The sequence below is a fragment of the Lissotriton helveticus genome, chromosome 9, assembly GCF_964261635.1.
Source record: "Lissotriton helveticus chromosome 9, aLisHel1.1, whole genome shotgun sequence".
In the NCBI taxonomy this organism is placed as follows: domain Eukaryota; kingdom Metazoa; phylum Chordata; class Amphibia; order Caudata; family Salamandridae; genus Lissotriton; species Lissotriton helveticus.
In genome coordinates this window covers 1247095832-1247106327 of record NC_136070.1, presented here as the reverse complement: position 1 = coordinate 1247106327, position 10496 = coordinate 1247095832, and the positions used below count along the sequence as shown (strand labels likewise).

The following is a 10496-nucleotide window of genomic DNA, read 5'->3' as shown; positions in this document are numbered from 1 at the left end:
GTAGGGGGAAGCAGGCACTGCAGGCAAGAATGGAGAACGAGGACCCAGGGTGAGTAAAATACAGTGTACCCTGCTATGAATGTGGTCCCATTAAGGCCCCTGGACCCCTCTCTTTGCCCCACATACAACCCCATTGTGGTCTCAGTCAGTTTCTCCTATCCTTCTTTTCTGATGGTGCTCGAACATAATCCGCATTTCTTTACTTCACGGATTTACTACAAGCTAATGTGACATGTTGCCTCTCTGGCATCTCGCACTAAATGCCACCCACTCCCTCTCACTCAGTCCTGCCAGGATAGAGGCTGTATACTTTACCTCTTCCACTGCTAGCAATACTTTTTCCTCTATTATGTTTTCTCTCCTAACTTTGTTAGTGTTTTGTCTCTTTATTAATATGTTAGAGTTTTGTAAACAGCACAATGTGATTAAATTCTGCCTTCAGTGCATTCACCAGCATCTGTCCACTCCCACCTGCTTAACCTCTGGCGGATCCAGGGCCCGATACACAGGATGAACTTAAGACTCAAACCTAAACTTACTACTATTTTGGTATTCACAGAATGCACTTACTACTTTTGGCATTCACCGAATGAACTAACTACTTTTGGTATTCACAGAAGTTAGGATTTCTTCTTAAGTTTGTCTTAAGACAAACTTAAGACAGACTTAAGACAGACTTAAGACAAACTTAAGACAGACTTAAGACAGACTTAAGGCAGACTTAAGAGAAAATCCTAACTTAAGTCTGCCTTAAGTCTGTCTTAAGTTTGTCTTAAGTTAAACTTAAGACAAAATCCTAACTTCTGTGAATACCAAAAGTAGTAAGTGCATTCTGTGAATACCAAAATAGTAGTAAGTTTAGGTTTGAGTCTTAAGTTCATTCTGTGAATCGGGCACTCTGAGTCCTTTCACCTTTCACTCAACCAAGACACTGGTTCATGCTCCAAACCTCAGCAAGCAGGACATCTTCTAAGCTTTAACTTTGACTCTTTCCAGCTTACCTTTTATCTCATCATGACCTTTGCACTAATAAAAACATAAAATGAATGAAAAATGATGTCAAATTAAGAAGAAAAATGTAGCACAGTAGACAAAAGAAAAGCAACAGAACAAAGGCTATTAATCAAGAGAAGCCTGGGAGGATAATTTATCAGTAAAACAAAGCTTTGCCGTTGATGGGAGGGGGGGTTGTCAGCATTTCTCGGTAGCTGGGCACAGACCCACTGCCAACAGGAACCAGAGGAAGTCCCAGGGCATTGATCAAATACTTTTTCAGCACTGAGATACATTGCTACTATTGGTTTCTGCTGGTTCTCCTTCTCCATCAAGGCAACCCTGGTGTTAGGGCCAACAAGCCTTGCACCCTATCATGGCTCCACGCGGGCTGACCTCAAACTGTGCTTCTTTATGCTCTTTTAGTGCCCAAGCTATGAACTCGGCACAGATATTAAATCAGTGTTGAGTTGCATAACTGGTCTGTGTGATCTTAGGTATTTTCTTGTTCTGGAAAATTGCATTATTCCACTGTTTCCATGGCTGCAATATCTGTCCTTCTTGGAGAAGTGTGGCTCAATGGTTAGAGCGGCAGACCCTGATGGAGAAGTCTGGTCTGGGACCAGGGTTCAATTCCCGCCTCGGCGGGTCTTGGGTTCAATTTCCTCGGACCTGATCATTCTTGCCTCGTTGCCTAATCTAATCATGGGTCCCACTCTGCAACTCTGGGCAATAGCTTGCTTAGTCTCCACAACGGCCCCAACAGCGCTGGGATGCCTCGCTTCACCTTGGGGGTGCCCAGGAGTGGGCATTTCACAGGGAAAAGCCAGGAAAGGTACCACAGCGGTATGCGTACAGTGCCAAGACACCTCAGGGTATAAGTGCGTTATACAAGTACGAATTCATTTAATTTCATATTACTTCCATCGTTTTATGGTTGTCCCCTTTCATCCCACCGAGGGACCATGTTCAAATGTTCAGAATTGATTCATCACATCAGTGAAAATAAATTTTAAAACACAATACCTACACACACGTACATCCACGGTGGGGAAAGTCGCATGAAGACTCTTGGTAGCCTCTTCTGCAGAGCACATGATTACGCATTCACACCATGCTGATGTACAGAAAGGCCAAAATGGCAAATCCCAAGAGGCTAGCATCATAGGGAAACCTCAACTATAGATCACACAATTGATTACCTAAGCTCTCAATGGTGGTGGGGGCTAATCTTTACCTATAAACTATACATGCTATACAGACTATAACCACACACACACTTATACTTTTATCATAAAAGTTAAATAAGGCAATATCACAAATTCTTGTAGACCAGCCCTTCTCTGCTATAAATTTGAGGATGGTAGCTCTCCTGATGCGGACTACCATGGAGATACATCTGTACATTGCAGGCACGAAGGCGTTTATCCAAGCTTTAAGGCATTTGATACTCACGTCAATCCACCTTTTTACATTTCTTCTCAAAGAACGCTGTGATCCACAGCTACACTGACACTTTCTCCTTCCTTGAAGGGTCTGCCGGGATTACGTGGTGTTGTCGGTGAAAAGGGGGACCCAGGAGATCCAGGCGACTCGGGTAGGGATGTAAGTATTATTCCCCTGTTTATTGCACCCCAACATACCGGCCTTTGTCCTTCATCATCTTCCCGCTCTCTCTTTCTCACCTTCTAGGGTAGCTCTGGACCTGCTGGAGGTAAAGGAGACAGAGGGGATCCGGTGAGTACATTGTGAAACTTTTCTGTGTCGTGTGCATACTTTTTAAGTGTACATCACTAGCGGAAGAGCACTGATGGGTTTATTTTATTACAACAGCTAAAAGTGTGTTTGTCAATTACACAGCTAGAAAGGATGGTCCTGTGCATCCCCACTCTCCACTACAGTTTGTGGGAATGTACTTGTGCTGTGGATGTTTGTGGCACAGCAGCACTTGTGCCCCCAGACACTGGTTTAAGTGAAGTCTAGAAGAGAAAGGGGAGGAGCCTGTAATATAGGGTGATACAGGGAGAGCACTGTGTATGCCCATCCAGCAAGAACTGCAAGCACAGCATTCGAACATTGGCTTCTGAGCTACGGCTTCTGCATTGTGAGTAAGGCTCCCAGTTTTCCATTTTTACTGATTTTTACAGATAGAAACAGACAGAAAGCAATGTGCTTCCAGCCTGTATTTATTTTTAAAAGTGGGAAAATGCCGAAAAGTGAACGTCCTATTGTTTTTGTCCATGAATTTTCAGCCATTAATCGTGCAAATTGTGAGCATGTGGAGTCAAAAAACACATTACATTTCCTTAAATAACTGCATATCTTAACCTATGTTTGTGCTATTATGCAAATATTTTCACGTGGCTTTACAGTTTTATTATATTTGGCTGCTAAATGTGCCAAAATCGGACAGGCATGAAAGCATAAGTACATATTTATCGGTTACATAAATGTGCATATGTATGAAATACTGCTTCAGAAAACACAGAATAAATATGGATAAATACAGATAAAATGCACAATAAATAAATATGGATACATAAAGATGGAAATGTTAAAAAAATAAATACCACACCATTGGGAGCCCTAATTGTGAGTCAATCCTCTTACCTCCCTGCGACACCGGCAGTGGGTACCATGCAATGCTGGCGAACAGATTCACTACCACGCTATATAAAGGCTGATGTTTAGCATATTTATAGGCCCAGAATGTCTGGTCCCGATTCACAGAACTTAAGACAAAATCCTAAACTTACTACTTTTGGTATTCACAGAAGTTAGGATTTTGTCTTAAGTTTGTCTTTAGACAGACTTAAGACAGACTTAAGTTAGGATTTTGTCTTAAGTTTGTCTTAAGACAAACTTAAGACAAAATCCTAACTTCTGTGAATACCAAAAGTAGTAAGTTTAGGATTTTGTCTTAAGTTAGTTCTGTGAATTGGCCCCATTATTATTAAATGCAAACCCATTCTGTGCTGTTACACAAACTTAGCAATGCTATACTCTAGAAGGCATACATACTGCAGTCACGTGATAGTAACAGTAAACTTTGCACACATTGATTTTCTTTCTCACAAAGTTCTGCTAGCTAAGTAACTTGTCGACACAAAATTTGTCTCCAAATGCTTTTCACCGCTCACAAGGATGTGGCCTACAGTCAGCACAGAATAGAAAAAATGCAGCTGCCTGGCAAGGGGAGGCTGCGAAGAGAAATGACACATAAGGAGGGGTGCTGGCGCATTAGTGAAAAGGAACAGTACCACCCACACTTTTAAAAAGTGAAATGCAAGCACTGTTATACTGAAATAGATAGAGTTCATTAACTTTATTTGATTGAACCTGAAGAGGCTGCACTACCACTGACATGTTTGCTAATTTGGAAACATTTTGGAGACAACATGAATGTTTTATGAGCCATAATAAAATTAAATTATTTTTAATATGTTATTACTGGTCTATTTACCCAACCACCCTGATATTGCCCACAGCCAGCCTGGTCTCACTTGCCGCCCACCCCAAAATATTCCATAACCAACCTGTTCAGACCACCCTCCACCACAATGTCCTCCATTAGTCACCTCAACGGTTACACAGGTGATTAGGATCGCGCCTACGTGTCACTGTGAACTGACTGCACCACCCGCTGATCCCCATCTCCCTCCCTCATCAGCAGCATGTGTTATCTTGGCCAGGGCACTTAGATCACTGATGGGTTCCATTGCTTGCCATGATTAGTCCCACCTCCTTTCATGCGCAGCCTACGTCAGGCCCTTGTAAGACCACCTCAGACCCTCCTGAACTACGAGCTTCCTACCATCATGTGCTGCAACAGGCCCCGCCCCGGTCGCCTAAGCTGCTCAGCCCCATTTCCTGTCATGCACAGTTCCACAAACTGCACTGACCAGTTTCACCTCATATTCTGCTCAACCCCACGTCCTGTCAATCACAGTCCCTCTTACTGCACTGGTCAGTCCCGCATCCTGTCAATCACAGTTCCACAAACTGCACTGGTCAGTCCAGCATCCTATCCTGCTCAACCCCACTTCCTGTCAATCACAGTCCCTCTTACAGCACTGGTCAGTCTTGCATCCTATCCTGCTCAACCCCACTTCCTGTCATTCACAGTCACACATACTGCACTGGTCAGCCCCGCATCCCATGCCTGTCAGCCCCACTTCCTGTAATGTAATGTACAGTCCCACATATGACACTGATCAGTCCTACCTTCTATCATCTGCAGAGTTGTTTGTGATTTCATAGTGCAACAATTTAATGGAATACCATTACTGAGAAACCATTTCATCTAAGCCATTTAATTGAAATCGTCGGGATGAATGGCATTTACCATTTCATAGAAACCAATTCATAAAACGTATTTTTATTAAATTAGCTTCTGCATACTTATGTTTTTAAAATATTAATGAAATGGTTGCAGGCCTTACTTTCAGATACATTTTTGTTTAAGGTATTTTTTTTAATCCTTTATGTTAGGGGCCATTTTCTCAGATTTACATTGTCAAACAATTACTTTGGATGCTTTTCATTCACTGAACCCTCACCACCCCTAAACACTATCTATCTCTGCCCCCTAAAAAGGCCTCCACATTCATAAACTACACCCATCCGTGACCCCTAAACTCCACTGATCCATGGACACTAAAAGCACTTTCTAACCCTAAATTCCAGTGATACCTGAACCCTAAAACCCTGCACCCCACCTACACTCCACCCATCTCTGACTGCTAAACTCCACCCATTCCTGAACCCCTAAAGTTCTTTCTATTCCTAACCTCTACTCATCTCTTAACCTAAAACCCCTAACAATCGTAACTACCCTTAAATTCCACCCATCCCTGATCCCTTAAAACCTCTCACCACCCCTAAATGCCACTCATTCCAGAACCCAAAAAAACAGTCACCACCCCTAAACTCCCCCATCCAAGAACCCTAAAACCCTTTCTACATATAAACTCTACCTAGCCCTGAACCCTTAAAACCCCAAACCATCCTAAATTCCACCCATTCCCAAAGACTAAAAACCCTTCACCACCGCAAAACCAGGCCTGGACAGAGTTCATAGAGGTCTGCTAGGCGGAACTCCTCAAATTGGTTATGCCGTTCGCGTTGATTTTCACCACCGGGTGTTTGTCCCGTGCTATAAAATCAGTGCGAACTGCACCATGCACAAAAGGGTGCTGCTTCGTTTCTTGCCGCTCGATTACATTTTCTACCCAAGTAGCAGCTTTCTCAACGTGAACGGAATGTTTCTCAATGTGAGGGGTCACGACTATCCAGGACTGCCGGCGATGAGAAATCTGACTGCTCGCGTTGAGAAATCTCACCGGGAGGCAGATTTTCTTCGCTCGCACTCGCCAACTTGACATTGGCGAGTGAGAGAGTTCGGAACTCCGTGTGCTCCGCGGAGTGCAGAAAATTCCGCAAACAGAGTGGAGTTCACTGCTGAGGCCTACCAAAACCCTACCCATCACTGAACCTTAAAAACATTTGTCAGTTCCAAACTCCACCCATCTGTAAAGCCTAAAAAACCTCAATACGCTTACACTCGACCTATCCCTTAACCCCAAAAACCCTCACCACCCTTAAACTTCACTCTTCCATGACTAAAAATCCTCACCATCCTAAACTTCACCCATGCCTTATCCCTAAAAAATGTCACTACTCCTAAACTCACCCATCCCTGAATCATAAAAACCCAAAAAAACTCTCACCTCCCATAAACATCTCCCATCCCAGAACCCAAAAAAACTCCCACTTCCCCTAATATTCAGCCCAGTGTGTGATTTTAGATGTTTTCTTAAAGTTATCTTTCCTTTAAAATGTTTCCTTTAATTTTCGGTTTATTTGTATTACCTTAAAGTTGTCTTTCCTTAAAGTTGTTTTTCCATGATTTGGTTTCCTCCAATGTGGTTTCTTAGTTTTTGTTTTTTCAATAATTCACACACTTCACATCTGCAGTCCTACGTCTGCCCTGCTCAGCCCACCTTCTGCCCTTTTCAGTTAACGTTCCATCCTGTGCTCAGACCCAGGTTGTGCCCTGGTCTGCCCACGTCCTGCCCTGCTCAGCCTGACCCCCCCATCATCTGCGGTCCCACACCTTCCCTGCTCAATCTGACCTCCCGCCCTGATAAACTCCACCCCAGCTCTGTTTAGTCCCACCCCCATCCTGATAAGCTCCGCCTTTCACTCTGCTCAGTCCCGCCTCCTGCCATGCTCAGGCCAATCGTCCAGAAGCTCCTCCTAACGCTGAGTTCTGTCCCACCTCCTTTTAGGTGAGCCACTTGGCCGTCTTTTTGCCGTCTCAGCCTGTATTTTAAGTACAGGCTGGTAAAAATATTGGGAAAATCAGTGCATCAGTTTCCCTTTCTGAAACATGAACCTAAACCAGCAAACACATAAATAAATCATGTGAGATGTATTTGGGAGCTGTCTAACTCACTTCAGAATGATTGCATTGTTACAAAAAAATCTTGACAATTTTACACAAATTCTGTGTCACCAGCTCTTGTCCTACAGAAGGTATCTGAATTACACCATAGCCAGTTCGACCACTGTTTTCAACTTAGGCTTGCTCCAACACCTTATATCTCAGAGCTAGAGGACCTCCCGGAATTTAACCCTTTAGGAGATGACAAAGTGACACAGGTTTATTGTTCATTATTACACCATGTGGATGATTCACTCGCCACACTCCGCTGGACCTGAGAAAGGGACTTGGGAACCTTTAAGGATGAGGAATGGGAAGATGCCAGTCAGCGACACTCAGCAATTGCGCCTAGAGTCCATCTTGTCGGGTTGTAATAAATATCCACAGGGTCTACCTTGTGAGATGCAGATGGTGTAAAATGGGTGTGGCCACCTCCTCTTCCGGCCTTCAGTGCAGGATGGAGACATACAGGCAGGGCTTTAAGTGGGCCGGGTCCTGCAGGTGCTCAGCACCAGCAGTTCTAAAAAGCAGGTGCCGAGACGGGTCTCTATCGGGCTCTCAATTTTTAGGGTGAAAAAAATAGTCTGAACCCTGCGGCAGTACCACCCTTCACTGCCTTTGATGTAGCTTCAAAGAGACTCAGTATACTTCTTTCACAGTGTCATCATTTCAGAATGGAAGCATTTTCAATACTATATACAACAAAGCCATAGTTGTTGCTAACTTATCTCATGCAAATAACAACAATTGGCAAAACTAATAGTCCTCCCTTTTTGTATGTTTAATGTTACCTGTTGTATTATATGTCTGGATGCCATGACAGAAGCAGCAGAATACTAGTGAGGTGGCACTCTATACTTAGCAAAGATTTTTAGCTTATGTGTTTTAAGCCACGCCCCTATGAGAGACCCCCCAGTTGTTTCATCCCACTTAAAGCCCTGCATGCAGGCCCTGATTACGGTCTTGGTGGATGGTATAATCCGTCACAAATCCTATGGCCAGGGGCGGCTCCTCCGTTATAGCAGAGGAGTATCGCCCCACTGCTGAGAGGCAGCAGAGGCAAACTTGAAAAATAAAATGGAAATAAAAATATTTTATTATAATTCTATTTTTCTTAGGGAGGCAGAGCCAGACGAGTATTGGAGGGGGCGTGGCCATTCTGGGAGTGTCACTGCTTCAGCAGGAGAGAGGAGGAGTGGTGGGCACTATAAGTGCGCATGTCAGTTTGGCCGGCCGTCTTAGGATGGCCAAAACCGACATGCCCACTTACATTTTTCCATCCTAGCATGTTGCACAGGCCTCTCTCTGACTTTCTCTGCTGAGTCTAGTGAAGGTTCTGACACGGTTTTGTTGCATTCTCCTAATTTCATCTTTTATTTTCTGCTTTCTATTTACACCATTCCAAATGAAATACCTGTGCGCGCCAAATAGTTTTGTGTAATAAAAATTGCATGAACAGTTGACTTGTTCACTTGTCATTTTAACCTTAACTGGTGACGTTTCAACTTCTTTTTCATCTGTCCGCAGGGACCGCCAGGCCCCCAGGGCCCAGCAGGGAAAACCGTAAGTTACACCTTCCATGTTCTGCCTTCTGTCGTCATGTCTGTACTCCCGTTGTTGTTTATCGATGACACATCGGCTGCCTCCTCAGTCAGGGGTTCAACCAACAAGACAACCCCTTTTCTCCCAACAACGAGGAATGAGGAACTCCCAGATTTATGAACACATAAATTCTGCTTCATAATATACAAAATCATTTCCCGCCCAAAAATACCCATCATCTGTAAGACAAGGGCGCCATCTTGTGTTCATAGTAAAGATCTACGTGGTAGAATTTGCAAATAAAAATGCTATGAATTACGTACGTCCCTGTCCTTAAATGGCGAAGGCGGCAATTGCACCTTTCAGCTTTTGATCACTGCTTTTAATTTAACTTACAACAAATACTGGGGTATATTATCAAGGGGCTTTATCTCCGCTTTTTTGGCTTTAAAAGCCAAGAAAGCGGAGATAAAATTATCTCCCTATTACCAAGCTGTCGCTAACACCAGTTAGCGACAGCTAGTAGGAGATAGCGACCATCTTGGGCCCCACTTTGCATGTCAGTGATATTTATCACTAATGACATGCAAAGTGGGCGTGCCAAGATGTTAGCGACTGAAAACAGTCGCTAACATCGCTATCTCCTATTACCAACTTTTGGAGATATTCGCGCTAAGCGCAAATATCTCCAAAAACTAACACCTGCCCCTGAGCAGTTCTTAGCCATGTTATCCAATGGGAGGTGGATAACATGGCTAAGAGCATTAGCTCGGTAATGCATGAATATCACGGACTTTTCAGCGATATTCATGCATTGCGGACGTTTTTTATCGCATTTGCGATAAACCTTGCTAATAGCAAGGTTTATCTGCGATAAAAATCGCCGATGTGCGGCGATAATTTTTGTCTCTAAACAAGTTAGAGACAAAAATTATCTCTATTGGTTGGTAATATGCCCCACTGTTTTGAAATCGATAAGGGAAAGTTTGATAAGCATGAAGCTAAGATTTGCGAATCTATTTATGGGAAGATGTCTCAGGTGCTTATCTCTTGCAATACCACCCTTATTCTTGGTACCTTTAAAATTAAGTAACAAGGGGCCTATTTACGAGAATGTCGCGCAGCGCAACAATGATCCTTGCTGCGCTGCACTGCGTAATAGGGACAGAGCAGGAATGCGCTGTATTTAAGGAGATTCGGCGCATTCCTGCTTTTTTCTCCAGCGCTGGTGTCCTTTTGGCATCCTAGCACCAACGCAGGCAGGATTGTTTTTCGTGCAGGAAAGACCACCCTCCTTCACAAAAACAATCCAGAGAGGCATTCTGCAGCACACATAGAGAGAGGAAATAACGAGGATAAATAAAGATATTTCTCCTTGTTACGCCTCACCTGAGAAGGCGTATCTTTTTGCCTATTCCCAGATCTACCAGTTCTTGTAAATCTGAATCTGCGTCAAAAATCATGGGAGTTGCATGGGAACACCAACCGCAACGCCCATGGACGTCCTTCCCAAGGC

At 43.7% G+C, this 10496-nt stretch overlaps 1 long non-coding RNA gene across 1 annotated transcript; it reads left to right on the top strand.

The window, feature by feature from the left end:
• Positions 1 to 3: 3 nt before the first annotated feature.
• Positions 4 to 9001, top strand: LOC144783470 (uncharacterized). The gene is made up of 4 exons (XR_013601449.1): positions 4 to 49; positions 2527 to 2598; positions 2686 to 2730; positions 8966 to 9001. It is a non-coding gene; the product is annotated as an uncharacterized LOC144783470 (long non-coding RNA).
• Positions 9002 to 10496: the final 1495 nt, after the last annotated feature.